Below are 16613 nucleotides of genomic sequence, written 5' to 3' on the forward strand. Positions count from 1 at the left end.
AGCTCATTGCATTACATTTACAGGTTATCAGGCTTAGGCCGGTATCACATCTGCGTTGGAACCTTCAATTGGAGGTCTAGTTGCTGATCCGGCTAAAATACCTGACGTAAAAGCTCTGCATCTGAAAAAAATATATAACACTAGAAATGTGCCTTTTTGGTCACCCTGTGTCCAAGAAAAAAATTTAATAAAAAGCGATCAAAAAGATGTATGTATTCCAAAATGGTAGCAACTAGAGATGAGCGAGTACCAAAATGCTCAGGTGCTCCTTATTCGAGTTAAGCTTTTAGTAATATTCGAGAAACGAACCACATTGAAGTCAATGGGAGACCCGAGAATTTTTGTATTTTCTCTCTCTCTCTCTCTCTCTCTGTCTCTCTCTGTCTCTGTCTCTCTCTCTCTCTCTCTCTCTCTGTCTCTCTCTCCGGATGCTGGCACGTCACAGCAGGAAGTGGTAATGCGGTGAGGGGTCGAACTCGGCGTGGTACTCACTCGAGTAACGAGCACCATCGAGTATGCTAATACTCGGACGAGCTTGTTCATTTAAGTCTAGTAGCAGCACAAACTACAGCACGTCGCACACAACTATGTCAACGGTAAATAAAAATATCGCGCACAGAAGATGGCGGCAGAAAAAATAAAGTATCTTTGAAAAAAAATAAAAGTAGTACAGTACAGCATAAAAAAACAACTGTACAGGTTTGATATCGTAGTAATCATACTGACCCATAGAATAAAATTAACATGTCATTTTTATTGCAGTTTGTTCGCCATAGAAAAAAGACACTCGCATTGATGTTGGAATTTCGCGGGGGGGGGGGGGGGGGGGTGAGTGTGGGGGGTTCATTTTACTCCACTTAAAAACTTTTGCGTTTTTCAGCGCAGAATGCGCTTCTAATAGCAACCAATAAGTTCCAGTAGAAGCGCTCACATACGCGTACCTAAAAAAAATAGGAAATGCTGCAGCTCACATGTAGCTCCGTGGTGAGAACCTGTCCTACCTTTGGTGCGTGATGTGCAGGAGTTTACATTGACTCCTATGGGAGCTGGAGTCTATGAAAATTCCTGTGCAGGAAAAGAAGATTCTCCTCTGCTTACACAGGACATTTAAAACATGCTGCCCAGAAGCACATTTTAAATGTCCCGCTGTACACTGCTGTTAGTCCCTGTGGGGATGAGCGGACTCCCTGAGGGCTCCCCTAGGCCTCAAGTCCACGGGAAAATTCGGGCCCGCATGGGTCCCTCTTGCCCCGCAGACATGAGGCCAGAAATTAATCAGATATACTTACCTGTCCGGATGCTGCGGATCTGCCCTCCGTCACAGCTGGATCTTCTTTCTTCGGCTCAGCAGATGTGCTTGGCACGCCGGTAGCGTGCCGCTCGCATGCTCTGTGCACATTTGTTTTTCTTTTAAACTGCTTTACCACTGTCCCTGGCACAATACAATTACAGCTGTGGGTGTGCCGCGGGACCGGACGGCTTTCATAGGCTTCAATAGAAGCTGCGGGACACCCGCACCAGAGAAAAATGACATTCACAGGTATTTAATTAACTGCAGGTGTCCAATGATTCTCTATGGGCGCCATTCGCACATGCGGGGAAGCACCCGCAGCATGCTCCATTTTGTGCGGATCTCCCACGGCTTCCATTGAAGCCTATGGAAGCCATCTGGTCCCGCAGCACATCCGCAGCTGTATTTATTTTGGACAACCGCGCAGATTTAATAATTCTATTTTGCCCATGGACACTGGGCCTTAATCCGCGTGGGGACTACCAAGAATTTACAATGGGACATTTAATGTTTTAAATGTCCTGCTGTAAGCAGCTGGGTATTCCTCCTGCCCAGCTGCTGGGCAATTTCGCAGCAGCGGGGGCAGTAGGGGACTCCCTCTACCTCTCTTCCTATGGGATTTCCCTATAGCTGGGAGAGAGAGGGGAGGGGGGGGGGGTTACAGGGCTTTTCCTGAGTGTGGGTAGAGGGGGCGAAGCTACAGGGAATCCCTGTCAGATACCATGTAGCCCTGCCCCCTCTGTACTATGGGGATAATCCCTCAGGGATCCCCATAGCAGAGAGACAAAGCTAGCTATGGGTTAATCCTCCATAGCAGGGACAGACAGAGCAGGGCTATGGGTTAATCCCTTGTAGCCATTCTCTCTCCCTGCTATGTGGAAATCCCGAAGCCCTACGAGGCTTCTTTCGCACCTTATGGAGCAGCTGCCCATTCAAGTGATTTTTACGCAGCATTTTGTGTATTGGGTTTTTTTTTCGCGCATCTATTTGTGCGCAGAAAAAACCACTTGTCTGATTCAGTGTAAGTGCGTGCACCAACTGAACTACGAGCGAGAAATCTTTTACTTCTCGTTCGTTGAGCTTCTGCAAACATAAGGCCGGTTTCACATGAGCGCTAATCTCGCAAGAGTTTTGTGCGTTGCGAGACTCACAAAACGCTCACGAATATAATATCGCGGTTGGCCATGTGAAACTAGCCTAAGGGGGTTTTGCAGGTTCTCTGAATTGCAGGCTAGGGTCCCATTGATTTCAGTGAGAGATGAGCCAGCAATTATGAGCACCGGCCACTACACAGGGGTGAGGGCAGCGGCTTCAACCTTGGTGTAACTTGGCGGGCGCTGCCTGGAAAACCTATTTAATGTCAGCTCAGTGATTCCCAGCCTGAGAGCGGCGGCACCCTGGTTGAGAATCACTGATCCTATATATTACAAAACCCCCATAAGTTACTCTTTAACTATTTTGTGTGGTATTACTATTTGTCTTACAGGCAGAAAATTTCAAATTTAGTAAAATGCTCATTTTTTACCAAATTTTCCTTTACATTTAGATTTTTTTTGTTCATTAATAAAATGTCCCACTAATGTAAAGTATAATGTGTCATGAAGAACAGTCTTTGAATCACTTGGACAAGTGCGCACAGGAGCCCCTGACAGTTGCTGCAGCGATAATCGCTCCTGTGTTCCCACACAGGAGCGAGGTTCGCCTAAGGCTGGGTCCAGATGAGGCTGATTTGCAGTGGGATGCCCGCAGCGGGCACTCCACTGTAGATCAGCCGTGGAAAGGCTGTCTCCAAATTTGCACCATTCAGTGCTGGTTTTATCGAAAGTTCATGTCTGGAATTCCATCCCCTCAGAGGAGAGGTGAATTCTGTGCTGCATGTCAATTTCCACACGGGTTTTGTGCGGGTCTTTTCCGCAGCTTGTGGATGAGATTTTCAAAATCTCATACACTTTTCTGTTACGGTAAATGCCTCAGAATTTCCTTGCGGATGGTCTGCACGGAAATCCCATGACAAATCTGCCCCGTTTGAACCTCACCTTAACCCTTTCCAATCCAATTTGTATTCTGGTTTTCCTGGGGGGCTTACTCTTTTTCTGTCGTTATACAACGGCGCTATATACTGGCTAAAGCCAGTACTGCATGAGGTGACACGTTGGATAGACTCCAACAGCAGAGAGGCTGGCAGTATACAGTAAGAGAACCCTGACGGACGTCTTCCAACATCGGAGCTGTACAGCCCTAAATCATAATGTCTTCAGAGGTCAGACAGTGGATTAATAAATAATAATAATAAGGGTTAATAAATTGAGGCAGAGCGCAACTGAGATCGTTCCGACCCGCCCGCCTCCATTCACAGTAAACAGGCCGGGCCATCGTTTATAGATGAATGACTGCTACCTACAAGACCGATCGTCGGCTAATTTTTATGCCTGTGCAAACACATTGTGTCCTTCAGATCGTGGCGGCACTGGCCGATTATTGTTAATATTCCTACGATCCGGTGAGAATCGGAATGATACTCGTCCAGTATAAAAGAGCCAGAACTCTTTTTGAATGTAGCAAAAGCTGATTGTGAACACAGGTGTGATAATTCTTTTGTCACTGTATCTAATTTTCCTGTTTTTAATTTTCACAAGTAAGTGGTAGAAATAGCTGAAATGTAATTGGTACTTGGGAGTAGATGTCAAGTGCTGCAGCAGCCCGTTCTCACTTGTCAACAAAAATAGATTAAGAACTGCAGTTACCATAGAAACACAATTACTTGCTATACAACTATACATAGTAACAGAGAACTCTGCACGTTTACACATTTCTCTGAATACCTTCCATGTAGGAGGCAAGAATAGAAATAGTTTCATGTTAAATGTCTGATTTTGCTTTACACATAAATCTATGATGGTAACAAATAATGGAGCACTATTCACACTATTGGCAGGAGGGTCTCCGTTCGGGAAGCAGGAAGTGGGGAATCCCCCACGGCCACACGGCTCCATCTCAGGAAGGACCCCATTGACTATAATGGGGTCTGTTCAGTTTCTGCTCAGCTTCCCGACGCTGCATGCAGCAACTTTTTCTTCTGGTATTTCGAAACCCCTCTGCGCCGGAACCTCCAACCAGAGGTTCCAACACAGATGTAAAACCGGCCTATCGGTGCAGAAAAAAAGAAAGTGTAAAAGTGAAACCAAGGGTTAAAATATAAAGCCGGTCACATTGATGAGATCTCTGTACACTGAGTCCTTCTTCAGAACGGGAAGTGGAGAATGACGGAGGGTTTGGATGGCAGCTTAGCTCTTATTGGAAAAAAGAATTGGGACTGTTGCAGTCCAATATGGCTGAAGCGTCTATAAGTGACGTCGGCGTACGAAAAGTACAGTAAAATACACAGATGCGCGCCCAAATACGCCTTCACTCGTGTGAATCCGGCCTACAACTGTGGGATAGACTCGAAGCGCGTTGTCCAACGGTGTTCATTTCTGTATGCTTTAAAATTAGTCGTGTTATTACTATTAGGTTCTTCAAGCTTTAGCATTATGGTTTATGTGATGGATGGAAGATGTTCTCTGTTGGGGTGACCTGCGTGTTCTGGAGTTCAGTGGGACGCGCCGCTAGAGAACAGCTGGATGCTCACAGTTTGCAATTCTTTCAGCTTCCATTTAGGAGAAATTGTTCCCTGAAGATAGATATAGACCATAATATCTGTACTGTACAGAGGATGGGACGTGAGCTCCCCCTATTGGACAATCTTGTAACAGTCATTGCAAATTTAGCTTTCTGCTAAATTCTCCACATTGATGTTTTATTAATCACTGCTCTATAATGGACTGTCAATTTTTGTATACTGGATTTTCAGTGTTCCATAATATAAAACGTGAACGTGCGGTCCAACCATCACCGACCTGTAAGTGATGCTGGAATCACACCTGCAATGTTCCTAGCGGAACACAAGCAAATGAATACAAAAAAAGAAGGAAACACCAATTCATCTACTCGCTCTTATCCCAACCCCTGTGTGAAGCTACTTAGAGGGGTACTTTTACACGTGGAGATAATCGTTCGCACGAGCAAGCGATAACACGGTTCGCCCGGCGCGTTGAGTTTAAACACCAAGATAAATCATTTATTTTTCTCTGTCCCAGTGAGTAAGAACGACTGAACATTGGTGACCGATCAGCAAACGAGCCAACGATGAGTTTCACACCTGCTTAAAATGAACCATAAAGGAACCAATTACCGTTCATTCGATGGTTGGCCATTTTTACATTGAGCGATTATGGTTCAAATTCGAACGATCCATTGATTATTTTTTTTTTACTATAATTGTTCCGTGATTCACACACATCGGCTGCGGAATGTGAGCCGAAATTCTGCCGCGGTGTGCAGTACAAACTAAGTGAATGGGATTGTAACAAACTTCATTCACTTAACATGAAAAAATCCACAACAGAAGATTGTTATTCAGCGGCTTCTCAAATCCCCGACACGTTCTATTAGGAAATACCGCAGATTTTCAATGAGTGGACTTTCAGTGAAACATTGAATCAGAATCTGCACTCTGTGATGTGTGATCGTACTCTTACGGTTGTTTCATGCACATTTTTAAAGCAAGTAGTCTTTTGAACCAAAGCCAGAAGTGGATCCAGTGGGAAGCAGAGATACCTTTTGTCTTTACATTTACCATGTCTGGCTCGAAAAACTGCTGCAGCTTTTTAGATTATAGAGGGATCTGCTTACTGCACGGTTTAAACACATTCGTAAACTATGCCGAAAAACATCACACAGAGGCTCTTTAGAGCCGGAGCTCCAGGGTGATTAAAGTGCTCCTCTGGTCACGGCCAAACCAAGATGTCCACATTGCTTCACTGACTCCCTGATGTACTAGCGAGTCGGTAGTCTACATGCTGCTGTGATTGGCCGCTATGATTGGCCATGCTGTTCACGTGATCTTGATTTCTTGCTCACCACCTCTTGGTTCATCCTGGAATGGAGAGTCAGTTTAAAAGTCGTCAACTAACCCCAATGGTCATGATTTGAGGATATCCTATGTAGAGAACATCTGTGGGAATTCCTGAGGCATATCTTGCAAGTTAGATGACAACACTTAGAAGTAGGTAAAGTGCTAAAGTAGGAGTCACATTCCAATACAGGCGAGGAACTTCAACATGCAGTAAATGAAGTGAAAATGTTATTGGGCAGTCCAGGTCATGTGACGTTTCATTCTATATACAGCCCATAAGGACCTTTATCAAACACTATAGAGAGAACATAATATAAGAATACATGTACAGTCAAGATTAACGAACTCTTGTACCCAAAAAGAGATGGACAGATAGAATGTATGCGGTTTACAATGGAATAACTACATATTCTACATAAGTAGATGTGAAAAAATAGTCCTGTCTTTAAGAGATAGTGAACAGAATATATGTACAGTTTATAATGGAATGAAGTGGGTCAGGAGGGGTAACATCACTCCGTAGGGAGAGCAACAAGAAGGTGAGTAAGGAGACTTATAAGGCCATCCATGCTCCTCTGGGTAATATGCAAATAAGAGAGTTGGAACAATACCGCTGCAGCGCCACCAACTGGATGGCAGCATTCCTTCAAATCAATGCTTAACCCTTTAGACAGATCTTTAGAGCAATGATTGGGAATTGAAACGATATTGGAATGAAGAGATATTCCACATAACTAGATGCCGGATCGAGCAGAAATGAACATGGAATATGTGTGGTTTATAGTGGAATGAACATACTCCATACAGATACCTATGATGTCAAAATGTTGTGTTTGCTTTAGGGATTAGTTACTAGTGGCTTCGGTTTCATACTTTATAGGGGTTGTCTGACTTTGAAAAAGAAATAAAGACTGGTCATGCGTTAAAATAACAGAAGCCATACTCATCTGTCTTCTGCCCCCCTGGAAACAGTGAAACACCTCCTGGTCTGTACGACAGCGGATGTCAGGTGACGGCTACCGCATCACCATTCCAAATTAAACGTCAGCGTATCCCGCAAACAACAAGGCCTCACACAGCGTCGTAGACGGAAAAATAACGAAAATTATGAATCTCTGATGACGCAATGAAAAATCGGACCAACAAAACGGAAGCTCCAAAATCCACAAGGTGCTCCTCCATTTCTGAGGCCTTTGTTTGAGTCATAATGCGCACTGGAGACACGGGTGGGATAGTTCTAAAAAGTGCAGATTTAGAGCAATAAATTATTGAGTTTTGTTTATCTGCTACACTCTGTTTCTGTTACAGAAAAAAAAATGAATAAAACCGAAAATCTGCAAGAAAAATTAGATTTTCAACTGTATCCTCCACTTTGATTTAATTTCAATGAAACACTTGAAGCGTTACCAGAACATATAAATGGCATTTTGAAAACTTTGAGGGGTGCGCTTTTCAAAATGGAGTTATTTATAGGGGTTTCTACTTTGTAGGCCTCTCAAAGTCACTTCAGAACTGAACTGGTCCCTTCAAAAATAGATTTTGGTAATTTCAACAAAGTTAGAAAACGTGCCACTATAACTACATGCTTTCTGCTGTCCAAATAACAGAAGGACACTTTCAAAATGGTACCAACATACAGCGCACGTACGGTACATGTTATTTATTAGTAGAGATGAGCGAGTAGTGCCTTAGCCGAGTATCTTCCCGCTTGTCTGTAAAGTTTCGGGGGAGCGGGGAGGAACGGAGGGGAGGTCTCCCGCTCCCCCCTGCTCCCCGTCGCAACTCACCTGTCACCGACGCTGGCCCTCGAATCTTTAGAGACGAGCGGGGAGATACTCTGCTAAGGCACTACTCGCTCGAGTAAAGTGCCTTAGCGAGTATACTCGCTGATCTCTAGTCATGACAATACACTCTCTGAATCACTTGAATAAGTAAAAGCATTCCGAAGTTATTACCACTTAAAGTGACAGATGTCAGATTAGAAAAATGAGGCCTGATCAGGACACGGAATGCACAAGCTATGTGGAGTTAATAGTGGAATAGCCACATACATAAAACATGATAAAAAATACCTGTGCTTGATAGATGTGGAATGAATACCTATCCAAATAAGTGAATGCCTGATAATTGCCTGATTGGAGAGCACAAGTATAGTGTGTCAGGTCAGGATCACATATTCTCCATAAGCAGCTGCCTGATACATTTCATGGAACGGATCGATATGACATGAACAGGATTTATATTCCATTAAAACATGTCTATGAAAGTTGACAGAATAATAGAAAATATGACTAGAAACATAGAAAGTTGATGGCAGAAGCAGACCACATGGTCCCTCTAGTCTGCCCTTATATTAATTTCCTTTTATCCGTGTACGGTTCGCTGATTTGCTGCGGATTTTCATGGATTTTGGTGCAGATCCGCAGCAGATTTTACCCTTTCAGTTGAGTTAAAAGAGAACGGGCGAAATCTGCTCAGATCTGTATCAAAATCCGCAGAAGCTCAATGTGTGAAAGCATCCTACGGATTGATCTATGCCTATCCCAGGCAGCTTGAATTCATTTAGGCTTCATGTCCACGGGGTTAAAAACCGCAGCGTTTCTCCCACATGCGGATCCGTGCCCCATAGGGATGCATTGGACACCCGCAGGTAGTTAAATACCTGCGGATGTCATTTTTCCCGTCAGGCGCGGATCCGCGTGCGGGAAAAAATCCGGACATGCTCCATTTTAGTGCGGGTCTCCCGCGGGGATGGCTCCCGCAGGCTTCTATTGAAGCCTATGGAAGCTGTCCGGATCTGCGGGAGACCCGTACCAGAATTAAAACTCACCTGCTCCGGACGATGCGGTTCTTCCCTTCTTCGCGTCCGGATCTTTCTTCGGCCCGGCGAATGTGCCCGACGCGGCATGCAGCCGGCGTGCCGAGCACATCCACTGGGCCGAAGAAAGAAAATCCGCATCGTCCAGAGCAGGTGAGTTTATTCTTCTTTTTAGGCCTCATGTCTGCGGGGCAGGAGAGACCTGCTACGGATTCTACATGAAGAATCCGCTGCGGGCCTGGTTTTCCCCGTGGACATGAGGCCTTACTGTTGACTTTCCAACCACATCTGCTGGAAACTTGTTCCAAGCATCCACTACTCTTTAGTAAAATAATATTTTCTGATGTTGCTTCTAATGTTCCCCAACTTCTCTCAGACTGTGCCCCCTTGTGCTTCCTACACTTGTGCCCCCTTGTGCTTGTACACTTCCCTGCTGAACCTTATTTATAATTTTAACATAATGAAAGGTTTCAATGATGTACACTTTAAAGATTTCCATCCTGTCCACCCCTTCTCTCCTCCAGGTTATATAAATTGGGTTATTTGAGTCTTTCCTGATAGGTTTTTGGACTCCATTTTATCAATGTATTTCCGTATATGAGGTCTGCAGAACTGAACAGTATTACTTCAGAAGGGTCGGTAATCCGGGGATTATTCTAATTGCAAGATTGGAATCAGGAAGGAATTTTCTTCCTTAAATGAGGAAAATGAGCTTTTACCTCATTGCGTCTATTTTTGCCTCACTCTGGATCAACATTTGGTGGGTAATAGGCTGAAAGTGGATGTCCTTTTTTTTTTTCAGCCGTACATACTATGGTACTATGTTACTTTTTCATCACTGAAAACGGCCATATACTTACTGACACAGTAGGGCAAACGTGCGCCACCTCAGCATGCAGGCAGCCAAATGCCAAATAATAATAAATAATCTTTATTTGTATAGTGTTAACTTATTCCGCAGCGCAAGTGAGGGAGCCAGTTACACATATGGAGGACACCGATGTGACAGCCACGCAACCTCTTATATAGAGGGGGGTGACTGCTTGGTGTAAACTCCTTTCCATAGTGTGGCTTTTAAACGCCGGGGGAGCCCGAGGTGACAGTAACAATGTGGTTCACTTCTAAGGGTGCAGGGCAACCGGACGAATTATTATGGCATCATTAATAGGTTGCTTGTCTGCATGGTGCACTACATGTATCAGGATGGTCTGACACTTTGTATCTACTCTGTGCAAGAGTATACACCAAGCAGCCACCTCCCTCTATATAGGAGGTTGTGTGAGTGGCTGTCTCATCGGTGTCCTCCCTAGGTGTAACTGGCTCCCTCATTTGGCATTTGGCTGCCTGCATGCTGAGGTGGTGCACATGTTTGCCCTCCTGTGTCAGTAAGTATATGGCCATTTTCAGTGATTGTTTGATTTATATTTCCCTTTCTGTGATACATTTATGTTACTTTTCCAGATGAAGTCTCACCAGAGCGCTATACAGGAGGATCACAATCTCCCTCTTTCTACTGGTAATTCTTCTAGCTATGCAGCCAAGCATCCTCCTTGCTTTCTTTGCCTAACCACACTGTGGACTTGTTTTGAAGCTGTCAGAAGGCAGAACCCTTAAATCTTTGTCTTCTGAAGTCCTGGATAACACAGAACAGCCAATATTATACTCAGTCTAAGGATGCTTTCCCCTAAATTCATTATTTTACATTTGGAAACATTGAACTGCAATTTCCATGGTTTTGACCATTTATCCAGTAAGGTTTAATCTTTCTCCACGTTCAAGATACCACCAGGTATATCAACCCTATTACACACTTTCATGTTATACATCAAACAGCAGACCTTCTCCTATGATACTTGCAAACGTATTAAAAAGAGCAGGACCCAGAGCAGACCATTGTGGTCACCACTTGGAACTCCTCTCTATTCAGAATACACTCAGTTAAGGGTGTGTGCACACAGGCAATTTTTACGCCCGAGTGCCGTCCAGTTCTGATAGTCTGATATAGAAAGATCACAGCATGTCCTATTTTCGGGCGATTCTTTTTTTAAGAATAACCCATTATGGGAGAATGAAAAAAATCATTTTGCACTCGCATGTAATTGCAGTTTTCATGTGAGTAAAATACAATGTTTCTCTTTTTACTAGTGAAACAATATGCGATGTGCTTTTCTCAACTGAAATCCAGATGGGTGATATTCACGGTACCATCTTTATCCACCATTTTTGTGACATAGGAAAATAAATCAATGAGATTAGTTTGACATGATCTGCCCTCCATAAAGTTGTGTTGTGTAGGGTCCAACAGGTTGTTGGATTTTAAGTAGTCATTAATTTACCTACAACAGATGTCAAACTATAAACATGAGAGATGTAGTTCACGCCTTCTCTTCTACTTCCCTTCTTATGGATAGGTACAACATTGGCTATTCTCTAATCATCAGGAGCATCATCTGTTAGCACATCACCTCCACCCCATATCAATCAGAGAACATATTTCCTCTTTGATCGTCACAGAGGTGGTCTTTTTTCCCCAGAAAAGTAGGTAGACGATGCGTACTTGCTTCTCTGAGCCCTCCTTTACACCATTTAACCCCACAGATGCTTTAGTCATTGCTGATCGCAGCATCAAAATAGGTTTTAAAAAAAAACTTGTTTTCCCCTTATGCTTGTTTCCCTAAGGAGCTTCCTTTTCATCGTATCGCAAAGCACAAACTTGCAATTTTGTGCGATGCATTTTTAACAGAAAGTCCTATTGACTTTGGTGTGAGAAAATCACGAACAGCAGCGATGTCAATGCTCCAAAATTGCAAGAAAATACGCCATTTTCTCACAGGCATATCGCGTTCGCCCATGTGAAACTTACCGAACAGCTACACTCATAAAAAAAAAAGTTGTGACTGATGGAATACAAAAGGGAAATGATTTACTGGTCCTTAAGGCAATATTGGTAATGGGTTAAAAATGCAGGTATGTGCCAATTTTAAGATGAGACGTAAATTCAAAACCTAGGAAAAAAAAGTGACATTTTCAGGAGGGCTATTCCAATATTAATGTGACTGTTAGGGGGTTCACCCCCTTAATAAAAAAATAAAAATAAAATCTTGGTATTTGTATAGCGCCAACTTATTCCGCAGCGCTTTCAGGTAATTATTACCTCCCACCAAGCTGGGTTCTCATTTTACCAACCTCGGAAGGATGGAAGGCTGAGTCAACCTTGAGCCGGCTACCTGAATCATGCGGGTATCGAACTTGCAACCTTCAGGTTGTAGGTGAGAGCTTACACTCTGCGCCAGTACTAAATCCTGTTCATGCCTTAATGATCAACTAAATTTTCAGTCTTTTTCATTGTCTCATGTTTTTAATCTTTGCATCATGATAGCTGTATGAGGGCTTGTTTTTTGAGGGACAATTTGTTTTTTAATGCCATTATTTGGGGATACATTTTCTTTTTTTGGGGGGGGGGGGGCATTGAGGAAAAAAATAAATTCCGCCATTTTTTTTTTCAATTTAACCTCTACAGCATTCAGAATAAATGTGATAACATTATTCTCTGGGTCAATATGATTCCACCGATACCAAGTTTATACATTTTTTTAAACGGGTTTTCCAGGGAGAATACTACTGATAACCTATCCTCGGTAGTTGATCGGCTGGGGTCTGTCACTCAGGACCTTTACCGATCAGCTGAGCGGGCACATGCTGTCAACGCCGCAAATACACAAATCGGAGGGAAAATCTGCGTGCTGACATCTGTGTAGTAGCCGGTGCTTAAAACTGCAGGCACAGCTCTCATTGAAATCAATGGGAGCCGTGCCTGTAGTCACAAGCGCCGGCCACGAACTTTGTGTTTTAGGGGTGGAAGTCTCCGCTCCGACCTCTATGTATTTGCGGTGCTGACAGCTTGCACGGACCAAACGACGGACCCTGGCCGATCAACTATTGATGACCTATCCTCATGATAGGTCATCAATAGTATTTCCCTATAAACACCTTTGGGGTGCATTCAGACGACCGTATATCGGCCGGCTATTCACGCTGGCCGATATACGGCGTCTCTCTCTGCAGGGGGAGGAGGCTGGAAGAGCTGGGAGCAGTGCTCTGAGCTCCCGCCCCCCCTCTGCCTTCTCTCCACCCCTCTGCACTATTTGCAATGAGAGGAGGCTGGGCTAAGCTCCTCATTGAAAATAGTGCAGGGGGGTAGAGAGGGGGCGGGAACTCAGAGCACTGCTCCCGGCTCTTCCAGCATCCTCCCCCTGCAGAGAGAGACGTTGTTTATCGGCTGGCGTGAATACCTGGCCGATATACGGTCATCTGAATAAGCCCTTAAGTTTTGCTATTTTTGTACAAAAAAAAAAACAACACTTTTTTTAAGATTTGCATTGACAAAGCTCTATGAGGGCTTATATTTTGTGGGATGAGCTATAGTCTTCCTTGATCTCATTTTTGGGAACATAACATTTTGATCTCTTATTCCATTTTTTCTAGAGGCAAGATTAACAAAATCTGCAATTCTGGCATGTTTTGGTTTTTTTTATGGCGTTCACCGTGCAGTATAAATAATATGTAACTCTGTGGGTCAGTATTAATTCCAAATTTCTATAGGTTATGCTGGTGATTCCCCTCGCAGGAGGTATAACAGAATATAGTCATAGCAGATCCGATCATATAGCAACAATGTTTTTGGGTGGTCGTTAAGAAATTAAAAATGCTAAAAGTATAAAGGTTCAGGAGGGAAGTGTTTTTATTAGGAAGTGAAACTCTGGAACAAGAGGGTATAATCTGAGATTAAAGGGGTTGTCCCGCGCCGAAAACGGTTCTTTTTTTTTTCAACCCCCCCCCCCCCCCCCCGTTCGGCGCGAGACAACCCCTATGCAGGGACCTAAAGAAAGCTTACTGGAGCGCTTACCTGAATCCCCGCGCTCCGGTGACTTCTATACTTACCGGTGAAGATGGCCGCCGGGATCCTCTTCCTCCGTGGACCGCAGCTCTTCTGTGCGGTCCATTGCCGATTCCAGCCTCCTGATTGGCTGGAATCGGCACGTGACAGGGCGGAGCTACACGGAGCCGGCATCCTGCACGAGAGGCTCCATTGAAGAAAGCAGAAGACCCGGACTGCACAAGCGCGGCTAATTTGGCCATCAGAGGCCGAAAATTAGTCCGAAACCATGGAGACGAGGACGCCAGCAACGGAGCAGGTAAGTATAAAACTTTTTATAACTTCTGTATGGCTCATAATTAATGCACAATGTATATTACAAAGTGCATTAATATGGCCATACAGAAGTGTATAGACCCACTTGCTGCCGCGGGACAACCCCTTTAATTGTGAATGAAATCAGAAACGACGTCAGAAAATATTATTTTTCTGAAAGAGTAGTTGATGCTTGAAACCAACTTCCAGCAGACGTGGTTGGAATACTTTCCCTTGAGACGGAAATGCTGAGAAATCTCCACAGCAAATACGGCAGCATTTCCGCATCCAAAATAGAGTAAAAATCCACACCATCCATCTGTGCAGATTGTGACTTGAAATCATCTGTGTGTCTGCGGCTGATTTCAGAAGATTTGGCGCTCCTCTTCACCTCCAAAGCCTTCCCACTTTTTAATGCATCCGGTTGCCTGTAGTGAGCGCCGCGCTGCTGGTCAGGAGGTGCAGAATTTGCTGCAGCATTTTCAGTTGTATCCTAAGGCCGCCTGCAGACGGGTCGGAAAATTCTCTCAGTGGGATGCAGACTCATGCCCCTGCACAGCCCTGCGGCTCATCCGTTCCCGACGTCTTCTCTCTGCACTATGTGCCAGCCTGCCAGCCCGTAACCAGTGACATTTCTGTGCCGGCCTCTGCGAGACCCGCACAGAAATAGAACATGCCGCGATTTGTTTTTCCGTGCGTGTTCCGCGGCCGTCTGCATAGGATTGCATTATGTAATGCAATCTTATGGCAGCGGGCACGGGCGGAAATTCTGTGGGAAATCCTGCCGTGGAATTTCTGCCCATGTGCAGGGGGCCAAAGAGAAAAAACATCTAAGGTCTTTTTCTGCCTTCAATTTTTCTACATTTCCACATTTTGAAGAATCCAAGGGTAAGAATCAGATCTGCATTTTCTTCTCAAAAGCTTTTTCCTCTTAAGAAGTAAATTACGTCATCCGTGACCGAGATCTCCTGGCAATTAAGTTGGATCTTGAAGAGTGGCGACATCTGCCTGAGGGTGCCAGACACCCAATCTTGATATACACTGATCTTGCTCTACCTACAAACCGCTCAACGTCTGAATCCTCATCAAGTCCAGATGTCCCTGTTCTTTGCCCGATTTGATTTCCATTTGCACTTCTGGTTCACTAATTAAAACATTAAGGCAGGTGCCCTCTCGTGAACATTTGATGCCACAAATTATTGAAGCAACTCATATCTGTGACTCCCCTACACCTAAAGGACGTAACACCTAGGAAAACTTTTGTCTCCTCTGCCAAGCCTTATTAAATTCTATGCTGGAGTCATAGTTCCAGAGTGGCTGGTTATCCTGAAGTTAACCCTTGTGTGGTATCAGTTTTAAAGTGCAGGACTGCAGTGAAGAAGGCTGGTCAAGTAGACCCCATAGTCACACGCAAGGATTATAATGACTGAAGTTTTCTCCTCCTGCTATTATTGGTGGCAATCCTTGTTCAAGGATATATGGGGCTTTCTGTCTGTTTGCCAAGTATGTGCCCGTAACAAACCTTCTCGTCAGCATCCAACTGGTTTCCTATTGCTATTACCTGTTCCAGACGTTCCAAAGAAAGATAATGCCATGAATTTTGTCTCAGATTTGTCCCGCTCTTCCAGGTACTTGGTTGAAACAGTTAGTCTCACGGTGCCCATTATGTTTACTGCCTTTGACACCCACCGTCACCTCCAAGTATGTATGGGACCATGTGAGACGCCAAATTTAACGGCCTACGAGCTTGTACAATCTAAAAGCTTAGTTACAGCAAATGCAGAGCGATATGCCTCAGTATACCAAGCTAGAGGCAGTACAACAGGGTACTAGAGCCTCCATGCCCATCCGCATCACATCATGTATCCAAGCTAGAGGCGGTACAACAGGGTACTAGAGCCTCCATGCCCATCTGCATCACATCATGTATCCAAGCTAGAGGCGGTACAACAGGATACTAGAGCCTCCATGGCTATCTATATAGCATCTTGTATCCAAGCTAGAGGTGGTACAACAGGGTACTAGAGCCTTCATGCCCGCCTCTATCACATCTTGTGTCCAAGCTACAGGCGGTACAACAGGGTACTAGAGCCTCCATGCCTCCTGTATCACATCCTATATCCAAGCTATAGGCGGTACAACAGGGTACCAGAGCATCCGTGTCCACCTGTATCACATCATGTATCAAAGCTAGAGGCAGAACAACAGGGTACTAGAACCTCTATGCCCTCTGTATCACATCCTGTATCCAAGTTATAGGCGGTACAACAGGGTACCAGAGCATCCATGCCCACTTGCATCACATCTTGTATCCAAGTTAGAGGCGGTACAACCGTTGTCCACAATAAATGATCCTTTT

This window comes from Eleutherodactylus coqui, chromosome 7 (genome assembly GCF_035609145.1).
Source record: "Eleutherodactylus coqui strain aEleCoq1 chromosome 7, aEleCoq1.hap1, whole genome shotgun sequence".
Taxonomy (NCBI): domain Eukaryota; kingdom Metazoa; phylum Chordata; class Amphibia; order Anura; family Eleutherodactylidae; genus Eleutherodactylus; species Eleutherodactylus coqui.